General features: G+C 40.1%; 2 long non-coding RNA genes across 7 annotated transcripts in view; both read left to right on the top strand.

The window, feature by feature from the left end:
- The window catches only part of LOC115105574 (uncharacterized), an 81817-nt gene that overhangs the window by 39883 nt on the left and 19318 nt on the right, over positions 1-22616 (top strand). For 4 of the 6 annotated variants that reach the window (XR_010460549.1, XR_003859884.2, XR_003859886.2 and 1 more), the window contains exon 2: positions 18020-18071. This is a non-coding gene — a long non-coding RNA (uncharacterized LOC115105574). Of the gene's footprint in view, positions 1-16581; positions 17233-18019; positions 18072-22616 lie in introns of those variants that run through there. The other 2 variants (XR_003859888.2, XR_003859885.2) reach the window with 2 other exon arrangements.
- LOC135563813 (uncharacterized) lies at positions 19110-22324 on the top strand. Its single transcript, XR_010460550.1, has 2 exons — positions 19110-21242; positions 21446-22324. It is a non-coding gene; the product is annotated as an uncharacterized LOC135563813 (long non-coding RNA).

The following is a 22616-nucleotide window of genomic DNA, read 5'->3' as shown; positions in this document are numbered from 1 at the left end:
GCTGCCTTGCCCTATAAAAACACCCACAAAATTTGAGTTTGCTCTTCACAAGAAGCATTGCCTGATGTGAACCATGCCTAGAACAAAAGAGATCTCAGAAGACCTAAGATTAAGAATTGTTGACTTGCATAAAGCTGGAAAGGGTTACAAAAGTATTGCTAAAAGCCTTGATGTTCATCAGTCCACGGTAAGACAAATTGTCTATAAATGGAGAAAGTTCAGCACTGTTGCTACTCTCCCTAGGAGTGGCCGTCCTGCAAAGATGACTGCAAGAGCACAGCGCAGAATGCTCAATGAGGTTAAGAAGAATCCTAGAGCGTCAGCTAAAGACTTACAGAAATCTCTGGAACATGCTAACATCTCTGTTGACGAGTCTACGATACGTAAAATACTAAACAAGAATAGTGTTCATGGGAGGACACCATGGAAGAAGTCACTGCTGTCCCAGAAAAACATTGCTGCACGTCTGAAGTTTGCAAAAGTGCACCTGGATGTTCCACAGCGCTACTGGCAAAATATTCTGTGGACAGATGAAACTACAGTTGAGTTGATTGGAAGGAACACACAACACTATGTGTGGAGGAAAAAAGGTACAGCACACCAACATCAAAACCTCATCTCAACTGTAAAGTATGGTGGAGGGAGCATCGTGGTTTGGGGCTGCTTTGCTGCCTCAGGGCCTGGACAGCTTGCTATCATCGATGGAAAAATGAATTCCCAAGTTTATCAAGACATTTTGCAGGAGAATGTTAGGCTATCTGTTAACCAATTGAAGCTCAACAGAAGTTGGGTGATGCAACAGGACAACAACCCAAAACACAGAAGTAAATCAACAACAGAATGGCTTCAACAGAAGAAAATACGCCTTCTGGAGTGGCCCAGTCAGACTACTGACCTCAACCCGATTGAGATGCTGTGGCATGACCTCAAGAGAGCAGTTCACACCAGACATCCCAAGAATATTGCTGAACTGAAACAGTTTTGTAAAGAGGAATGGGCCAAAATTCCTCCTGACCGTTGTGCAGGTCTGATCCGCAACTACAGAAAACGTTTGATTGAGGTTATTGCTGCCAAAGGAGGGTCAACCAGTTATTAAATCCAAGGGTTAACATACTATTTCCACCCTGCACTGTGAATGTTTACACGGTGTGTTCAAAAAAGACATGAACATGTCAAATTGTTTGTGTTATTAGTTTAATAAGACTGTGTTTGTCTATTGCTTTGACCTAGATGAAGTTCAGATCAAATTTTACTACCAATTTGTGCAGAAATCCAGGTATTTCCAAAGGGTTCACATACTTTTTCTTGCCACTGTATAGTTGTTTATTTGAACCTTCTCTAATTATGTAATAAAATACATTTTTACGTGAAAATATTTTTTAGTGATAAGTCACATACCTAAAAAATAGCAATCACATTTGTTTGTTTTAGGTTTTTAGGGCCTGGGCTGTGACCATTGAGTTTGTTTTGTTTGATGTCTTTTAGAGGGCAGGGGGATAGGGGTAGAGTGGGAGGCAGGCAGGCAGGCAGGGGGAGTGTTGGAACGTTGAATTTGGTCATGCAGCTGATGCTTGCCCCCTAACACACACCAAACAGAACGGACAGATGGCCGCCCCTGAGGAAGGGCTCTGGGCGAAGGATTTGCTCCCGGACCGTGGGAAAGTCTTTGGCTGACTTCACCTGCTCAGGGAGCTGCGACCGGATTAAATACCAATGAGAGAAATGAACACTAACGTAGAGAAAGGGACTCAACGCTAGGCTCTGAGCACACCTTAATGCTGCGTTTGGTTTTGAGCTGCTTAAAGTGGTGTTGGTAATCCATGGGAAATATTTTCTCTCAATCTTCTTTACAAATAATTTAAGTATATTGGAATTATTATTATATTTTAACTTGCTAGATTTGCATGGTAACTGTGTGGAGCTGCATGACATTTTTCTTATCGTAGGTACAATATACTTCTCTTCTGGCATGTTTTCTTTGTAATCCTTCATTGGAAGTGGTTGCGTGAGAACACCAACTTGGCTTTATCAAATATTAGACATGATACATTGTGGTTTGTGAGGGCATAGATAGGGCTGTGTAAACAGATGTGAGAAGTAAATATTATTTATTTTGTTGATGTAAGCAGTATATCTTAACATAAAGAATAAAATATTTGATGTTAATTGAGGTATATAGTGGCAAATAAAATCATACATTTTACAATTATGTGCTATATAATAAGCATGATTAGAGTACTTTAAAAATTCCATGTAGCCCTATACATCAGCTATTTCTGTCAAGTCATTCCATGGTATTTTCTATTTGTGGAAACTTGTGGAAAAATTGTTGGGCATTTCAGGATCCATTCCATTAACTAAAACAAATAGTTTGGACAGTTAACACACTGTTAATAATTACATGTAGAATATTCTGGCATACTTGAGCCCTTTGGTTTTGGGTCAGGCTTCATATCCAAATGTCGGGTTAAGCAGGGCCAGCTCCAGGCATAAGCGGTCGCTTAGGGCCCCAGGCTGCTATGGGGCCAAGACCCAAAACACAAAACAAAAATAATTCCCACTGGGAACTAGGAGCTTCCGATAGCACTTGAAATCAGTCATAGCAAATTGTATAGAATTGCAGAAAATTTTCTTTAAAACTGAAATTATCTCCATCCCATGGCGAAATGGGTAGAATTTCAGAAAATTTGCTGTAAAACAGATTTATTTTTCTCTGACTCATGGAAAAATGAATAGAATTGCATAAATTGTGTTATAAAATTGCAACATTTTCTCTCTGCCCCATGGTGACATGTGTAGAATTATAGAAAACGTACTTTGAAATGGCAACCTTTTCTCTACATATTGTGGCAAAACATGTAGAATTGCAGGAAATTTACTTTAAATTTAAAATTACTTTATCTCTATTACAGCAACCACTTTAGTTGTTATTGATATTGTCAATGCTTTAGACACTAAAATGAAATGTGCTGTTTGTTTGTGGACTTGTCAGAAGCTTTTGATAGTGTTGATCATGCGATTTTATTGCACAAGTTGTCCTTGATAGACCTGGGCTCTGACGCCTGTTCATGGTTTCTTGGTTATCTTAGTGACAGAACTAAGGCCATCATGATTAATGGGGTTAAGTCTTCTTGATGTACATAAAGGTGTACCACAGGGGTCGATTTTGGGACATATTCTCTTCACTATTTATATAAACACTATTGGCCAAACTGTTAACTTCATATATATGCAGATGACCCTATTAGAGTATGTATGCTATTGCCCCGCCTGTTAATCTGACTGTGTCAAAAATACAGTCAGATTTTATTGCTATGCAGGAATCCCTTGCTGATTTGAAAACTTTTGCTTAATACGAGCAAAAGGAAATACATGCTGTTTTCAAACTCTCGTAAGAATGTTTCAGATGAACTACATGTTCACTCATTAAATGGTTCTCTGATTGAACATGTTCCTGCTTATAAATACTTAGGAATTTGGATTGATCTGGATATGATCTCTAAAAAACATATAGATGAGCTGGTTAAGAAGCTATGATTTGAAAGTAGGCTTTTTCTACAGAAACAGATTGTGCCTTTCTCTACTCAGCAGGAAGCAAATTATTCAGTCAACCTTTTTATCTGTTCTTGATTATGGTGATATTATTTATCAAACTGCAGCTGCTACTACTCTTAAACCTTTGGATGCCATCTACCATAGTGCCCTTCATTTTGTTACAGGTGACAGTTTCTATACTCATCACTGCATCCTGTATCAAAACGTTGGCTGGACTTCGCTAACGACCCATAGATCTCTACATTACTTATTGTTTACAAGGCCCTACTTCATAAACGTCATTCATAACTAACTTTGCTGTTGAAGTATAGACATCTGAGTTTCCTAACCCTTCACATGACTGGTTAACTCTTAAGGTTCCTAGGGTCTCCACTGAGCTAGGTAAATCTGCTTTTAGTTTTAATGCACCATACTGCTGGAACAAAATTCAAAATACATTTCATCTTGATGTTCTGGTGCCATTCGGACAATTTAAAGTATTGATTTGGGACTTATTGTGGAGGAATATAACTGTAGGGCCAGTAGGGTGATATGTGATGATTTATTTGTGCTTCCCATTACTGTTTTTGTATTTTTTATATATACAGTACCAGTCAAAAGTTTGGACACACCTACTCATTCAAGGGTTTTTCTTTATTTTTTACTATTTTCTATACTGTAGAATACTAGTGAAGACATCAAAACTATGAAATAACACATGGAATCATGTAGTAACCAAAAAAGTGTTAAACAAATCAAAATATATTTTATATTTGAGATTCTTCAAATAGCCACCCTTTGCCTTGATGACAGCTTTGCACACTCCTCACATTCTCTCAACCAGCTTCATGAGGTAGTCACCTAGAATGCAATTCAATTAACAGGTGTGCCTTTTTAAAGTTAATTTGTGGAATTTCTTTCCTTCTTAATGCGTTTGAGACATATCAGTTGTGTTGTGACAAGATGGGGCGGAAGGTATACAGAATATTGCCCTATTTGGTGAAAGACCAAATTCATATTATGGCAAGAACCGGTCAAATAAGCAAAGAGAAACGACAGTCCAACATTACTTTAATACATCAGTCAATACGGAACATTTCAAGAACTTTTCAAGTTTATTCAAGTGCATTCGCAAAAACCATCAAGCACTATGATGAAACTGGCTCTCATGAGGATCGACACAGGAATGGAAGACCCAGGTACAGAGGATAAGTTCATTAGAGTTACCAGCTTCAGAAATGGCAGCCCAAGTAAATGCTTCAGAGTTCAAGTAACAGACACATCTCAACATCAACTATTCAGAGGAGACTGTGTGAATCAGGCCTTCATGGTCGAATTGTTGCAAAGAAACCAGTACTTAAGGACACCAATAAGAAGAAGAGATTTGCTTGGGCCAGGAAACACGTGCAATGATGTCATTGTGAGACACGGTGTAGGTGAACAGATGATCGCATGTGTATTTCCCACCGTAAAGCATGGAGGAGGAGGAGTTATGGTGTGAGGGTGCTTTGCTGTTAACACTGTCTTTGATTTATTTAGAATTCAAGGAACATTTAACCAGCATGGCTACCACAGCATTCTGCAGCTATATGACATCCCACCAGGATTGGGCTTAGTGGGACTATAATTTATTTTTCAACAGGACAATGTCCCAACACACCTCCAGGCTATGCAAGGGCTATTTGACCAAGAAGGAGAGTGATGGAGTGCTGCATCAGATGACCTGGCCTCCACAATCCCCTGACCTCAACTAAATTGAGACAGTTTGGGATGTGAAGAGTGAAGGAAAAGCAGCCAACAAGGGCTCAGCATATGTGGGAACTCCTTCAAGTCTGTTGAAAAGCATTCCAGGTGAAGCTGGTTGAGAAAATGCCAAGAGTGTGCAAAGCTGTCTTCAAGGCAAAGGGTGGCTATTTGAAGAATCTCAAATATAAAATATATTTAGATTTGTTTAACACTTTTTTGGTTACTACATGATTCTATGTGTTATTTCATAATTTTGATGTTTTCACTATTATTATACATTGTAGATAATAGTCAAAATAAAGAAAAACCCTTGAATGAGTAGGTGTTCTAAAATTTTTGACCGGTAGTGTGTGTGTGTGTACCAAACTATATATATATATATTGATAGTTTGGGTATAATGTGTATATTTAAATATAGTTTGAGTATAATATGTATATTTATGTTGTAAATAAAGGGTGCATTTGTAAAAGATATGTCTTCCCTGTTAGAATAAAAGTTAACTATAATGAACAAAAAATTATCTCCACCGTCAAGAAGGGGGTTCACTAAGATGTTTTGCCAGAGAGGTGGGGGGTGACTCAACCAAATCTTGCTTAGGGCTCCCAAATGGCTAGATCTGGCCCTGCAGTTAAGACAAAATGACTTGGATAGACAGAGGACCCTGATTGCTATTCCAGGTTCCATGCGCAAAAAAAAGGTCCATCACAGTTGCCAGCGAAAAGGCATTTGGTTCAATAGTAGTTAAAAGGTGCCATTGGGTTGGAGACAAGTGCACTCCAACTGAAAATGGGGTTGGTGTGTGGGTGGGGGGATGATTGTAGAGATCAAAGCAGAGAATTGGTTATGCATACTGCAGTGTAGTAATGTAAATAGTATTTGACTTGCAATGTGAACTTCACTTATTTCAAGAATGTTTCAAAATACCTTCAAATAATTCTGCACAGAGCAGTGCAGTGCATCAGTCACAATGGTATTGTGTAGTCCAAGTCTGGCCTCTAAAGCCAAAGCTGTTCTTCTCCTCTGACTGAGAAATATTGGGTCAATTAGAGTTAGTTTCTTTGTGTACATCCATTTTACAATATTACATGGGTTATCTCGAAATGACAAAATAGTGTGAAAATCAAAGGAATTGTCAGAGCTAACCAATTACTTTTTAAAATATGTTCTGCCAAATACATTTGCACAGCCATTGCATTATAATAGTCTATCATATTTCACTTCAGATCATTTCACACTTAAATACTTAGCGTTTTGAATCGTTGAACAATTATATTGTTCTTCCAATAATTAAAATAGATTTCTTTACTCTCAAATTTGTCCAGACTGACACATTTGAAGAACTTCATACCAAAATCTTTTGAAATTCATTTGTATATATTCAATTATGCTATATTCTCATAACAATCATTTAACTTACATTCATATAAGTCAGACATTTAAACACTTGCATATACACAAATATACACACTCACACAGAACCACACATTGACATACATTACAGCACATATATTGTTGTGGTGTGTGTGGCTGAGGGGGAAGCACTAATTGGCCGCCGTTACCCGTATGTGCTCTGTACACTGTATATAAATACAGATTGGGAGACATTTTGTGCTCAGCCCTGTTCACATCAGCTGCTATTTTTAAAAAGGGAAATCTGCCATTGGCCCAATGTACGGGTTTTGGCTGTTGCAGGGGCCCACATCATCAATCATGGAGGGCATTACTGCAGTAATTACACTTTCTACCAGTCACTTTGTACCCACAACACCATGCACAGCTCTCTGTCTTTGGCACACACACACACACACACACACACACTTTGATAGTAGTAAACTAGACTTTTAAAATTAGACTTTTCCTGTAGTGTCCATCATTTTGCTTACAAGCACACACACACACAATCATGTCTTGGAGAGTAATTCTGCGGTGTTGACACATTCTTGCAGAGCACACATATACACAGATCATACACTCACACACAGAATTCCATAGGGCACTACTGCAGTAATTCTGTTTTGTACATAGTTACCCAGAGCACAGCTTACAATGCTCCAACCCTCACACTAAAACAAATCATGAACAATCATGACAACTGTGAGATACCACTGAATACCCTCTGTGTGTTCTTATCAATGACTGTGGGTGTTGATTGAGTGCCTATTGTCTTACCAGGAGAACACTCCCTTCTTTAGGGGTGTGTTTGTTGTAAGAGGTATTTACGACGACTTGAGGCAGTTCATAAGAATAACAAGTGAATATACAAGCCTCCCAGGAAACAAAAAGGAGGGGGGGGAATCAGTGGCAATACTATGTAACCCCTTTAAGATCATTGTTCCATGCCAAATGGTCCCCCGGGGTGTGTGACACCAGCCTGAATGGGCTCTTCCGTGGGATTTAACGGGTTAACAGCAGACAAAAGGAGCTGTGAACATGTTGCGCAGCAGGGGAGGCCCCAGTAGAAGCACCAGGGCTGCAGTATAATCCTCTGCTCTGTCCCATCCTGTTTGCTTTGCCTTCAACAAGGGGCCAGGTTCTGGTCTGGAAGCACGCTTTCGACTGCACCTACAGTCTTGCTTCGATACTGCAGTTTAAAGTCAGACTCAGAAAGACAATTCTCATAGATGGCCCCATAGAGAAGTCAGATTAGAAAATTCAGAATAAGACAATCGTAATTACCTTTGCACAAAACATCCATTGAATTATTCAACTAATTATCGCTGAGGCCAAACTTTTTTTATTTTATTTTTGTATTATAATTTTTTACTCACAGCCGAAGATACTGTATAAATATTTTATATTCATCCAATGTCTGCCATGCTTTTGGATGAAGTGATGATGTCATTGCTGCTCGCTCTGCTCCCTGTGCGCACTGAGTGCTAGTGCACATGTGAAGTTGGGCCGAGTAAACCGAATGCAACCCTGATATAGATGGTCCAGGAATTGGCATTTGCGAACATGAATAGATTACGTTGAAAGCAACGGTCGGCCATCTTGGACTCATTCTCTAGTTATTTTAAACCTCAATGGCCTGGAATCATCGTCCATGACCTGGGCTGACTACACTGACTGACTGACTAAATCACGTGCTACTCTGCTCTGCTCCTTCTGTCTCTTCTTCCCTGCATAGGCTACTGTATATGGCTTTCTTGGTGAGGAGCCACATGTTATGTTTTAAGCAGGAACACTTATTTCTGACTGCTCCCCTGCTATACCAGTAGCTCCAGGCCATGCATGGATGTCAGTCACCTTGGCTAAAGCCAGGCCAGAGAGATGATGATAATGGAAGACACATTTTTTAATTCCAATGGACAAACGTGAACTTTAAGCCAATGCTCGGCATGGATCCCCTCCTACAGCATGTTAACCTAGGGTTTAGTCTTTACCCGGCAACACGTCATGTAGAATTAAGTTATATACTTTATGCTGGTTGATGCAACAACATTTCTCGAAATAGTTCAATTACTCTCATTTTCGTTTTACAAACATTTCTCCTTTATACATTCCTGATAAACATTCCTGAACACTATGGTTTACCACATTATATTCCTGAACACTATGGTTTACCACATTATATTCCTGAACTCAATGGTTTACCACACTATATTCCTGAACAATTAGCTGAAATAGTATTGGTCCTGTCCCTTATGGAAAACAATTTCCCACTTATCTTGCGGATAAAAATCATTGTGATTTTATTATCATGAATGATTATATATTTTTTTGCAGTGCAGAAACAATGTGAATTTGTCATACAGTGAGAGTTGTGTGGAGTTATTTGTTAAGGAAACGTTCAGCAATATCTGACAAATGTCTAAATACCAAATTCTGTTGTGTAAGAATTGAGAAACCTAACGTAGACCATCAAAACATGAAGTAGTTGTGAGATGTAATGCATATTGCATGAGTATTCAAATCAGGGAGCATTTAGAGGTAGGAGCTTTATTTTCACATCCAACATTATTGTGGTATTTTCAGACAGCACAGAAAGATTGGTGCTGAAATAAAAACCTGAATCCAATCCTCTCTGTAACCTACATTATTTGTGGGTTTTGTAAGACTTTCAGGCAGCTTGCGATATACAGTGTACATATTTTGGTCAATGTTTTTGACAGTAGACGGTGAATTATTGTTTTTGTGTGTCCAAATTATTTTTGCATTTAAAAACTAGAATCCTTAATTTAAACAATAACAAAGCTGCCACCCCACCACAGTTTCGGTAAAAAATAAAGTGTTGGGCCTGGAGAAATGAAACAACTCTCAAATCAAGCTATGGAGGTAGACTACACCAAAACCTGGCTATGGGAATGTACATGTAATAGTTATTTGGCAACCTGAGAAATTGTGCCAGCAGCAACACAGTAATGTTAAACATTCTGATCATACCTACAGAACGTCCTCAGTCGAAGGCACTAAGACTGCCAATTACAGCCTAATGGTTTTCCTCATTGTGAGGCAATACAGCTGATTCACCTGCAAGTCACCTGGCTGGCTGCTCATTACCACTTGTTTTGGGAGAAGAATTAGCCTAGAAACTGACTGCAGCAGCTGGAAAGACTAAGGCCCTACCTAAACAATGGGCTTCGCATTACAGGGGATTGGGGAAAAGGCATCTCATAGCACAAATAGTCATTTCAAAACAATAAAATATTAATTAATCTCCCCTCGGCTTGTGAGTTTTACCTTATTGACTGGTACTTCCTAATTGTGTCTGATTGCTTTGCAAAGAGCCTAATTACAGTCTTAGATGGGTAATATTTTTTTCCAAAGGCATACACTAATTTGTGTCATTTCCAGTGCTCCTTTTTCCATTGTCAGTCAATTGCTTTGATAATGATAGGTTGTGAAGGGGATTATCTTTGGGGAAAGCATTTGGTTAGGACAAGCTGAGAGAAGGTATCATTATGGAAACGGCCTACTCTGCTTGCCAAATGAAAAGTTATCCTTAATACAGTAGATTACAGCCTGTTCGTTGTCTGTCTGTCTGTCTGGAGAGGCCTGTGGAAAATATCTGGTGGGATAAAGAAGTGAACGTTGTCTGTCTGTCTGGAGAGGCCTGTGGAAAATATCTGGTGGGATAAAGAAGTGAACGTTGTCTGTCTGTCTGTCTGTCTGTCTGTCTGTCTGTCTGTCTGTCTGGAGAGGCCTGTGGAAAATATCTGGTGGGATAAAGAAGTGAACGTTGTCTGTCTGTCTGTCTGTCTGGAGAGGCCTGTGGAAAATATCTGGTGGGATAAAGAAGCGAACGTTGTCTGTCTGTCTGTCTGTCTGGAGAGGCCTGTGGAAAATATCTGGTGGGATAAAGAAGCGAACGTTGTCTGTCTGTCTGTCTGGAGAGGCCTGTGGAAAATATCTGGTGGGATAAAGAAGCGAACGTTGTTTGATGTTTTAAACATATTTTAAACATTTTTCTCTGGACTCCAGAAAGGAGTCAATAGGTTTAAATAATTGACATACTCTTACAAACAGCACCTGTTTAACGCTACCACAATAGGACCTTATAGGATATGGGATAGCTCTAGTAACAGTGTATGATTTTAAAGATGAAATCTTTTTGTGATAAGAAATGTAACTCAGATTTGTACCATTTCATTAATTATTTCCAATGTTCCATATGGAAGTGCCCCCCACATTGCCTGCCCCAATTTCTTTGTGACATAAGAAGTTGTAGTCATCTTGGTAAATCTTTCATCACTTTATCCTGCAGCAGCATCTCCCATATCTCCATATTACCGGGCAGACTTTGGCCCATCAGTCTGGAACTTTGTAACTACATTGCATACGGTGGCAATACTGGAGTTTTATCTCAATCCTTTCGTAATTCAATCAGGCCTACCACTTTTTAAATGTTAAAGGCCCAATGCAGCTGTTTTTATCTCAATATCAAATCAATTCTGTGTAACAATTAAGTACCTTACTGTAAGTGTTTTTTCCATTAAAATGGTAAAAAGAAACAAATAGCTTCTTAGCAAAGCGCAATTTCTCAAGCAAGAATTTAGCTAGGACTGTCTTGGAGTGGTCTGAGTGGGAAGGAAAAACATGCTCTTATTTGCAGAGGTTTGGAACTCATGTATTATTGGTCTATTTATTTGCTCTTACACTAAAGCTCTTACACCAAAACGACATTTTCATAATTTTCACAATTTCACAGTATTATTCCAACTTCATAGAATGAAAATATATATAAAACACAGGAAAATCATATTTTTGATTGCACTGGGTTTTTAAGCCAATGGCTATGTGTAAAGATTAGCATTTTCCAGTGTCCTTGTTCTAATGTTGTAATGCCTGAGAGTTGTGATATGAAGCCTTGGTAATTAAAACGCAATGCCAGTTCATGAGGGGAGTCAGCGACACAATGTAAAGCTCCCAGAGATCCCAGGATGAAAGGGGCAATAGAAATCCAATCAATTTGAATTGTCTTTTGAATTAATTTGAAATGGCTCAGGTCAATTAAGACGATGCATTTCTCCAGCTTTGTGTTATGCCGTATCCATCGATCCATTGAGAGGACTTTGTGCACGCACGTGTAGGACATATTTGATTTCCAAACTCCTGGTGTTTGGAATTCATTAGGTATTGATCATTTTTAGTAACGCTTGTATAAAAGCACAAGGTCTGATAGCGGTCGTATCTGAAGGCTTGCCCAGCCCAGGCCAGGTAATCAATTCAGTGCTATTCAAAGACTGATGCCCTTTCATTTTGTTATTGTTTGGCTGCCTTCAACATTTGCTGCCTTTGCAAAAGCATCCACTATCTCTACATCCGTGTAATGACTTTAACTCAAAGCTACTACTGTATAGCGTATCTTAATTGGATACCATCCCTTCCCCAAAGACTAGGCTTTGTTTTAGGTGAATGTCATTTTATAGGGACTATCAGTGGACATTTACCACTAGAGACACCCTGTGGCCCCGGACCAATTCATTGTTAGACAACCTACCCTGAATTATTAATGTCTCATTTCAGTGAAAAAAACTTGATAGCAGGAAACAGAAAGTCATTCTGTCAGGAAGAAAAAGTCCAGATTGATTGTTGTTCCTGTCGTGTGATATTTCCTTCTTTCGAGGCTGTACCTATCTAGGTTGGTTGGTTGGATTTTTTGTGTGTCTGTTATCTCTGCACAACTCTCTTCCTCTCCCCACCACTCAGAACCCTGGTCCGTGTCCTTCATCCCTCCCCTCCCTGCTGATTGGCCCCAGAGAGGGCAGCTGCAGCCAATGAGGCTTGTTGAAAGTGTCAGTGTTTAGTCTGGCGCTAGGCAGCAGGATCGACTGACAGGCAGGTCAGGCAAAGTCATTGTCTTGGCTGACTGCCTGGCAAACCTCTGTTAGCATTTAAGAAGAGGGGCCAGAGCAAGGCAAGGCCTCTGCAGGGAAAACAACCTCAGCCTCTTTCTCTGTCTCAGACAGTCTCTCTCTTTCTCTCTCTCTCTGCCTGATAAGCTGTCAATCCCTAAAAAGGCTCAAGAGAAAGGCCGAAGATTTGTTTTTTTTCAATGCTTGAACGGATTTGATTGCTGTTTTTGTTTTGTTTTTTTACACTGCAGCCTCTCCCTCTTGCTTTAACGGTGAGGGAGCACAAAACAGACCTGTTGCCTGTGCTGTAACCTATGCTAACCACACATAAACCAACGTGGACCTCTGTATAGAGAATGATTATACAGTACAGTCCTCTCCTCAGCCTGACCCAGTCAGAGTACAGGACAGGACAGTGTGAACCTTCATCTGGATTAACCTGTGGGCTGTATGTTTTCTGTCATGGCTGGAGACATCATTAAATTAGTGGTGATAAGGGTGCTTTGCTTTGAGACATAAATAACACTGTCCATGGTGAGCCTTTGGAGAAGGCTGCCTGTAAGCGCTGGCTTGTGGTGAAGATTAACAAACCGTGTAAAAAATCATGTTTGACATTTCACTCTCACACCAAATGGCATGCCTCAGAAATGTGCTGATATGTTAAGGGTAAATTAGTATTTCACCAGAGAGGCTTTTTGTACAAGTACAAGTACAAGCTCACTCACATAATGTATAAGGTTTGATCAACATAGTCGTCTTTTAGTCATCTTGTGATATTGTTTTGGTAGTTCACATCAAATGAATTACAATTAGAGAAATGCAGTGAATGTCAAAATCCACATCTAATGGTTTCCTCTCTCCAGTGGTGGAACAAGTTCTCAATTGTCATACTTGAGTAAAAGTAAAGATACCTTAATAGAAAATGACTCAAGTAAAAGGGAAAGTCACCCAGTAAAACACTATTTGAGTAAGTCTAAAATATATATATTTTTTAATATACTTAAGTATCAAAAGTAAATGTAATTGCTAAAATATACTTAAGTATCCAAAGTATGTCATTTCAAATTAAGCAAACCAGACTGCACAATTTTCTTGTTTGTTTAATTTACGGATTAGCAGGGGCACACTCAGACATCATTTACAAACAAAGCATTTGTGTTTAGTGAGACCGCCAGATCAGAGGCAATAGGGATGACCAGGAATGTTCTCTTGATAAGTGTGTGAATTGGACCATTTCCTGTCCTGCTAAGCATTCAAAATGTAACATGTACTTTTGGGTTTCAGGGAAAATGTATGGAGTAAATAGTCATTTTTTGGGGGGGGGGGGGAAATGTAGTAAAGTAGAAGTTGTCAAGAATATAATTAGTAAAGTACAGATACTCCAAAAACGATTTAAGTAGTACTTTGAAGTATTTTTACCTAAGTACTTTACATCTCTGCCTCTTTCCCACATTTCAACCCTCTTCCCTGCCCTGAAGCTCAACTGTTTCACATTACTGTCTGTCCGTCGGATTTTTCACCCCTGTCTGGTTTGCGATGGTATATTCCATCCAAGGGAAACCTTTTTTTCCTCTCTGGTCTCATTTGAACTTTGATCCTGGCCTCCTGCCTCTCAGGATATGAGGTGACCCCCTCAGTGGGGATGAGGGGCACGATGGTGGGGGGGTGAGGGGTATGTTTTGGACAGTTTCAGCTTAGTCTGTTTGGAACGGAGCTCAGAGCAGATGAGACCCTGGCTGGGCCCTGCATGGCCCTTTGTTTGCAGTTCTTATTAATACTGAGGTTATTATTAAAGGTCCCAGCCACAACACTGACTGACCCATCAGGTGATGGACTGGAGTCATTAGAAATGATAGAGCCTGGACCCAATGGCTTTTTAATTGATAAAATTATTAGTTTATAGATGGTTTCTAAATCTGTAATAAACCATTGTAATACATTGGTTAAAGTTGTGTGCTTGACATTTAAGTGTCAAATACTTAGCCTATACGGCAGCACTGGTAATAATAACAGTATTATGAGTTGGCACTACTCATGCATTTGTGTGTGTCGGCCCTATTTGATATTCATTTTTTTAATCATCGTCACCATGTTACTACATGTTACTAGACAGGCTGGGAGACATCATCACCATGTTACTACATGTTACTAGACAGGCTGGGAGATATCATCACCATGTTACTACATGCTACTAGACAGGCTGGGAGATATCATCACCATGTTACTACATGCTACTAGACAGGCTGGGAGATATCATCACCATGTTACTACATGTTACTAGACAGGCTGGGAGATATCATCACCATGTGACTACATGTTACTAGACAGGCTGGGAGATATCATCACCATGTTACTACATGTTACTAGACAGGCTGGGAGATATCATCACCATGTTACTACATGCTACTAGACAGGCTGGGAGATATCATCACCATGTTACTACATGTTACTAGACAGGCTGGGAGATATCATCACCATGTTATCTCACCATGTTACTATGTTACTAGACAGGCTGGGAGATATCATCACCATGTTACTACATGTTACTGGACAGGCTGGGAGATATCATCACCATGTTACTACATGTTACTAGACAGGCTGGGATATATCATCACCATGTTACTACATGTTACTAGACAGGCTGGGAGATATCATCACCATGTTACTACATGTTACTGGACAGGCTGGGAGATATCATCACCATGTTACTACATGTTACTAGACAGGCTGGGAGATATCATCACCATGTTACTACATGTTACTAGACAGGCTGGGAGATATCATCACCATGTTACTACATGTTACTAGACAGGCTGGGAGATATCATCACCATGTTACTACATGTTACTAGACAGGCTGGGAGATATCATCACCATGTTACTACATGTTACTAGACAGGCTGGGAGATATCATCACCATGTTACTACATGTTACTAGACAGGCTGGGAGATATCATCACCATGTTACTAGACAGGCTGGGAGATATCATCACCATGTTACTACATGTTACTAGACAGGCTGGGAGATATCATCACCATGTACCTACATGTTTCTAGACAGGCTGGGAGATATGAAGCCATATACATTTACCTCCTGAAATAAAAGGGGAAAAAAACATTTTGGCTTGGTTTTGGCACTCCCTCTCTCCCTCCCACCACAGCCAGCCAGTCAGTCAGTCAGTCAGTCAGTCCCAGACAGTCTCAGGCTCTCAGCGTATGTGTTTTATTTATTTTTTACCGGAGGTGAGGAAACATGGCAGATGCTCAGCACTTTTGATTTAAGGCTACGTTATGTGAGGGAAACACATGTAAAATAGGCTTTTGGGGCATAAATTACAGCTCCTCCCTGGTGGATGGCTGGCGCTGTGTGAGTCAGATGTCATATGCATGAGTTATTGCCTTGAACCGCCTGACTTTGTGTGTGTGTGTGCGTGTGTGTGTGTTTAATTCTACTGTACTGTACGAAGGAGGACCCCATGGCCAAATTGTGTGTGTGTTCCTACTGTACCAAGGCCTCCCTGTGTGCATGTGTGTGAGAGAGAGAGAAAAAAAGGAGAAACTTTCCACACTGCTATTTATTCATGGAACTTTTACAGGAGAGACACAGCAACATAGGATAGTTTTGACTTTATCTGTACATTCCCTGTACATTCCCAGCCACAGCAGCAGGCTTGCTGTTTGTCGTGATAGCTGGAAGTAGAAATGGTAGAAATGTCATTTTACAGCTGAGAACATGAGGAGAAGAGCTGTATGAAGGATCAATGCCCGGTTACACATACCAGACAGACAGCAGAGAAGACCTAGTACAGATGATATTATACATGAATGTTAAGGCTTGTAGATTCCAAGCTGTGTGTGTGTGTGTGTGTGTGTGTGTGTGTGTGTGTGTGTGTGTGTGTGTGTTTGCGCACATGTGCGCAAGGGACAGAAGGTGTCATCTGTGGAGCCCTTTTCATTTATTCTATCAAAAAGGCAACTGGTACCGTATATGAGGCGAAATGGAAGGTCCCAACATGAACATTAAATTGACTTTGGAAGGCTCCAGGCATTCCTGCTCGACACCACATTAGACCCGGCTACTCCCCACCTCGAGATGATGGGCAGCCTGCCAGGTAGGGGTTGCCATGACTCCTAACACCACCCCTTCCCTCTGCACTCCCTCTCCCTTGAAGGTGCCAAATTTTCGGGCAGGCTGGGCTGGCCAAGGTTTTGATTTAGACAAAAGATGTCTTCACAATGTCAGCAGAATGCTTTATGGAAATGCTGTGGCTTTCTGGTAGGAAACCATGTGACCCCCTCGGCCAAGGTTTTGTTATGGTGCCAGGAGGAAGAGAAAGAGAGAATGCGATGCCAGCAAAGGGTTATGCTTTCTTTTTTTTGTCTTTCTTTCATTCTTGTGTTTGCTTAGAAAATGGCGGATGGTGCGGTGCTGAAATTAACCCGACTTGCCAATGGAGATGGGCACAAAACCATAGCTTGATTTTTATTTTATCAGAAGCGGATGCTTTTTTGCATAGCATCCACGTTTCATCTATTTTTGATTCAAGCTCAAGCCTGCTTCCTGTCTGTCTGTCTCCGGCCGCGTACAAAAGAGAGGTCAGAACAATCCAAACCAAATAGAGATGATGAATGCCAAATGGTTAGTAGAGATCTGGGGGTAAGTGGCACTGGCACTGGCACACTCGCACTGTTCCGTTTCTATACCTGGCTTTGTCGCACTGCGGCCATGCAGCCACGGCCAGGAATATTCTGATGTGTTTGGAACTCTGAAGTTGGCACCGTTAACCCTAGGTGACCATGGCATGCTCCATTACACTGGCATCCCATTCGCCATGGCATCCTGTTCACCCGGGTAGATTTATTCAGCTCCTTGCCATGATTTTCTCGATTGCTGCTGCTATCTAGGCTTAGTTGGGCTAACCTATCCTATCTTCTTGCCACAGCCTACGCCTCAGTGCTGCATGATGGCCAGGAGGAAAGCAGGACTCCCTGGCGTGTCTCTCTGGGGACTATAGACGGGGAGATAAATCTCCTCCACACCATTATTATTATTCTCACTGAAAAATGGAATTCCATGCAAATGTTCTATCTGGGAGGGAACTGCTGAAGCATTTGATGCTCCTTTTATGAGCGGCTGAAACTGTAAATGGAATCTGCTTTTATATGATTTGACATTACCAGTATAAGAATGGAAAGAAGACTGTTGCAATACAATTGTCGGTACTATCAGGGTTTTTGTGAAGCCATTCTGTCTTTTTCTTTCGTTGCTTTATTATTCACCAACATGTATTTTCAGTTGCAAATATTTTGTTAGGTAATTTATTGTACTGTTGCTATTGATTTTAATCCTGCCATTTCAGGAACCACGAGGCCGTGCAGTAGGGTGTGAAACTGCCGGTATTGTTCAAGCCTATTAATGTTGTTATTTTCTTTTGTGTTTTCAGATGGGAAGAGAGTGAGATTACTCCATACCCTGTAAGGCACACAATCAACAAGGTAAGTTACCTTCAGAAAGAAGTTATCCTCTGCAATACATTGTGTTATGTGTATCCTGATTTACCAAAATATCCAACAGCACTTTCTTTAACTGTGGGCCTTGGATGTGGCACAGACATTGTGTTGTGTTCCCCTCCTCAACATGGTCTCTGTGACATGTCTATAGGCCAGACGAAAATCTGTGGAGTCATTCTTTATCTTTGCCGTCTCATCTGTACATTCAATCAATATATCATTTACGTTATTTAGGTTTTGTAGCTATATTCATTTTGATCTTACTTAGTTTAGACAGGTACAGTATGTTTTCAAATCGTTTCTGGGAGATTCGTCCTTGCGGTCTTTTCTGGTCCTTTCCATTGTGCTGTTCCAGCTTAATTCTGTGTTGTAGCCAACAGCTCTCTGCTCTGCTCAAAACACTTCAGATTCAATGTTTATATATACGATTCAACACATTTATCTGAATTGATCCACTTAGAGGTTGAGAGCGTTTATTGTACTCACTTTATTGTTGATTAGGATAGTGTAAGGATGACATACCAGAGGTATTGGTGGACATCAACCTATCGACAACATTATTTTGATTTGACGGCTTGTTACAGTAGACTCATACATAAAGTAACATCTTTGGACACAGCTTGGCCCAGGTTTGTGGCATAGGGTAATGTTGTATTTTTCTGTGTAATTTAACATATTTATTTTGATACTTTCCAACTAACCACTTGGCAAAAACCCGTAGATCCGATCTTGTGGCAAATCTGACATCACAAGCTCGTCTCTGTGGGTCTCTGTCATTGTGGTGTGAACAACATATTTTTTTAATGGTAACTTTTGTCTCTTTGATGTCCTTAATTTATAAAATGACTAATCCTTCGGTAATAGATATTTGGTGTTCTATGTGGTGTTAAGGAGTTCCAGGCAGAATAGAACATTTAGATTATTCTAACAAAGCATGAACCATAATGTTTCAGTTTTATTTAATAGCAAATTCCAAACTTTTGATGTTAATGGACGCAACCTTATCCTCCAGAATGGAAAAGGAGACTACAGTACAATTCAGAAGATACTATTGTTCTTGGTTTGGAAGTAGAGGACAAGACAAGAAGAAGGCCTACTGAAAATGTGTGCATCCGGGTTGAGGTAGTAGGTTGTATGGTTTAGAATGACACCCTGGGAGTTAACTGTACAACCTTCTAGCTTTCCTTGGAGCACACTCATGACATCAAGCAAAGAGATGACCCTCATCATGTCTTTCAAAGCATAGCATGGCTTGGTTTACATTAGCCAACTGTTTTTGAGGGCCATGATGTCAAAATCTCACCGTCAATGTTTTTTCTCTGTGCACTATTTTAATTTAAGTGTGCATGATAAAAGATGATAAATATAGGAAGTAAATTACCTAAATGTATTACATAATGGGAAAAGAGAGAGTTATGTCTGTTTCTTATTTTAAATGTGCAGCTGTTTGAAGAAAACACAAATATCAAGTCTCATGATGATCCACAATTAGATTTGCTTTGTTTTATCTGTATGCTCTCATTAGAATGAATTGTTGGAGTGTTTTGTGAGGTGACAATGGGTATCGTGTCATAGCCTTTCCTTTCCCTACACAGGCTTCTAATTGACCTTTCATGCCAGTAGACCCACGGTCAGTCTGCCTTTAGGGGCACAAAACCTTCAGTTAGTGTTAGGTTGAAAAGTTGTGTATTTTTAGAGTGGTTGTCATCCACTCTGGTAGGGAGGGAGGAATGACCACACTGCGTCAATCACACAGGGGATCTGTAATGTTAGACATCCACTGTATAGTATCTCCCCAAGCACAAAAAAAGCACACAGCAAACAAAGGATTTTTAAAATTGTTCTTTCACTATCCATGAATATATAGCATATTAAAGGAATTACTGATTTATCTGCAGAGGGAATACAGTGAATGCCCAATTCTTCATGCTTTTGAAAATTAATTATAGTGTCTTGCTATCGTGTGGATGTGTTTTTTGTAAGGCCATTATGTAATAGATCTAATATAATTTGTATTTTGTTAAAACAGCAATTCACCATTTACTGCTGGTGATGGAGTTCGCAGCAAGGGAATCTGTTACGTTTCACATCCTAATACTGTCAAGCTATTCTGTTATTGCTAAAGGTCCATTTCAATTTCTCACCAAGACATCATTTTGTGGTGGAACCTATTTCACACAACCAGTTTCCCCTGGTTTCATATCGCTCCCTGAGTCATTTGAGTGTTCCTGTGTTTTCGTAGCCTCCGTCAGTCAAGGCGACTCCAGTGCAGGCCAGGGCCTTCCCACATGAAAAAATACACTGAACAAAAATATAAATGCAACATGTAAAGTGTTGGTTCCATGTTTTATGATCTGAAATAAAATATTCCAGACATTTTCCATATGCACAAAAGCTTATTTCTCTAAAATGTTGTGCACTCATTTGTTTACATCCCTGTTAGTGAGCATTTATCCTTTGCCAAGATAATCCATCCACCTGACAAGTGTGGCATATCAAGAAGCTGATTAAACAGCATGATCATCACACAGATGGGCCTTGTGCTGGGGACAATAAAAGGCCACTCTAAGATCTGCAGTTTTGTCACACAACACAATGCCACAGATGTCTCAAGTTTTGAGGGAGCGTGCAAATGACAAGCTGACTGCAGGAATGTCCACCATAGCTGTTGCCAGAGAATTTAATGTTAATTTCTCTACCATAAGATGCTGACCACACCACCCACGATGCGTGCGCGAGTGTTTCAATATAAATGTACACATACATGTTATTCAATCATTTAATCCAAACTGCTCGAGCGTCTGCGTAGCAGGCGCTAAAATAGACCTTGGTTCTATTTTTGATGCTTGATGCGCTGCAAGTCTTGACTCTCCCATCTCCTCATTGGTTTTTAGGAGTACAGTATATTCTGTACCCACGTGGGGGATTGAAAGATGATCTGAGGTTCACACATTCCAGTTGGTGGCGGTAATGCACCTTAAAGTTGGTTGCCAACCGCTATATAAAGTCAGAAGAAGACTGAAGGAGGAGAGATTACTAGAAACTAACTAGGTTTCCTCTTATCTGTGGATGAATTATCGGAGTAGAGAACACACAATTTTGGTGACTCAAAATGGGTAAAAATTCAACAAGAAAAAAGGACGTGGTGCTTTTCAGGTAAAATAACTAACCAATGTCTATATCCCAGGACAAATTAGATAGCAACAGCAAGCTAGCTAGCTGAATGTCCATGAATGTTTAATGTGTTTTGATCTGTCCCCAAATTAATATAGTTGGTTCAGAGTTAATTTAGCTATTTCAACTTGCGTGTCCTGATTGCGTCTGGTGTGGATGGACTAAATCTATTTGAATACACACAGATACCGTGACAAGATCCTGAGGCCATTGTCGTGCCACTCATCCGCCACCATCACCTCATGTTTCAGCATGATAATGGACGGCCCCATGTCGCAAGGATCTGTATACAATTCCTGGAAGCTGAAAATGTCCCAGTTTTTTCATGGCCTGCATACTCACCAGACATGTCACCCATTGAGCATGTTTGGGAAAGGCTGGATCGCCGTGTACGACAGCGTGTTACAGTTCCCGCCAATATTGAGCAACCTTGCACAGCAATTGAAGAGTAGTGGGACAATATTCCACAGGCCACAATCAACAGCATGGTCAACTCTATGCGAAGGAGATGTGTCATGCTGCATGAGTCAAATGGTGGTCACACCAAATACTGACTGGTTTTATGATCCACTCCCCTACCTTTTTTATAAAGGTTTCTGTGACCAACAGATGCATATATGTATTACCAGTCATGTGAAATCCATAGATTAGGGCCCAATGAATGTATTTCAATTGACTGATTTCCTTGTGAATTGTAACTCAGTAAAATAGTTTAGGTCAATATACTATAGTTTACTATAGCACTATCTGTACTATTTGTGACATAAATTGAGTATGTAGTATGCTTATTGGTCATAGTATACTTAGTATGCCAAAAGATCCCGAATGTCGTACTGAATTCGCCAAAATATGAAGTATACAAGCAGTGGAAACTATTTCTGAGCTTTTGGGGCCCATAATGCAATTCTTCAGAAAATGGGCATGGTTTCACAACATTTTCAGATTTGAAGAAAATGCAGCCGAAGTCCGACGAGCAGATCCAAACTCATTGCTTTAACTAATTATGACAATTGTTAAGAAAATGTTCAGCAATGTAATAAAGTAATGCCTTTTCAAATAAGTTACGTTATGTTGTCTGACAATTTGTTAGCTACGCTAACCTTATGAACCGCATATCATTACAGCAGTTGCTTTTATGTACCGGTGTAACGCTCGTCGTCGCAAGGAAGAGTGGACCAAAGAGCAGTGTGGAAAGTGTTCATGATCTTTATTGTCAAGAATCACTCAAACAAAAATAACGAATACAAAAACTAAAGTGAACAGTTCCGTCAGGCACAGATACAAAACGGAAAACAACACCCCACAAAACCCAAACGGAAAATTATAACTTGTATATGATCCCCAATCAGAGACAAC

Source organism: Oncorhynchus nerka, linkage group LG22 (assembly GCF_034236695.1).
Source record: "Oncorhynchus nerka isolate Pitt River linkage group LG22, Oner_Uvic_2.0, whole genome shotgun sequence".
Taxonomy (NCBI): Eukaryota; Metazoa; Chordata; class Actinopteri; order Salmoniformes; family Salmonidae; genus Oncorhynchus; species Oncorhynchus nerka.
This window is presented reverse-complemented; position numbering and strand designations above follow the sequence as displayed.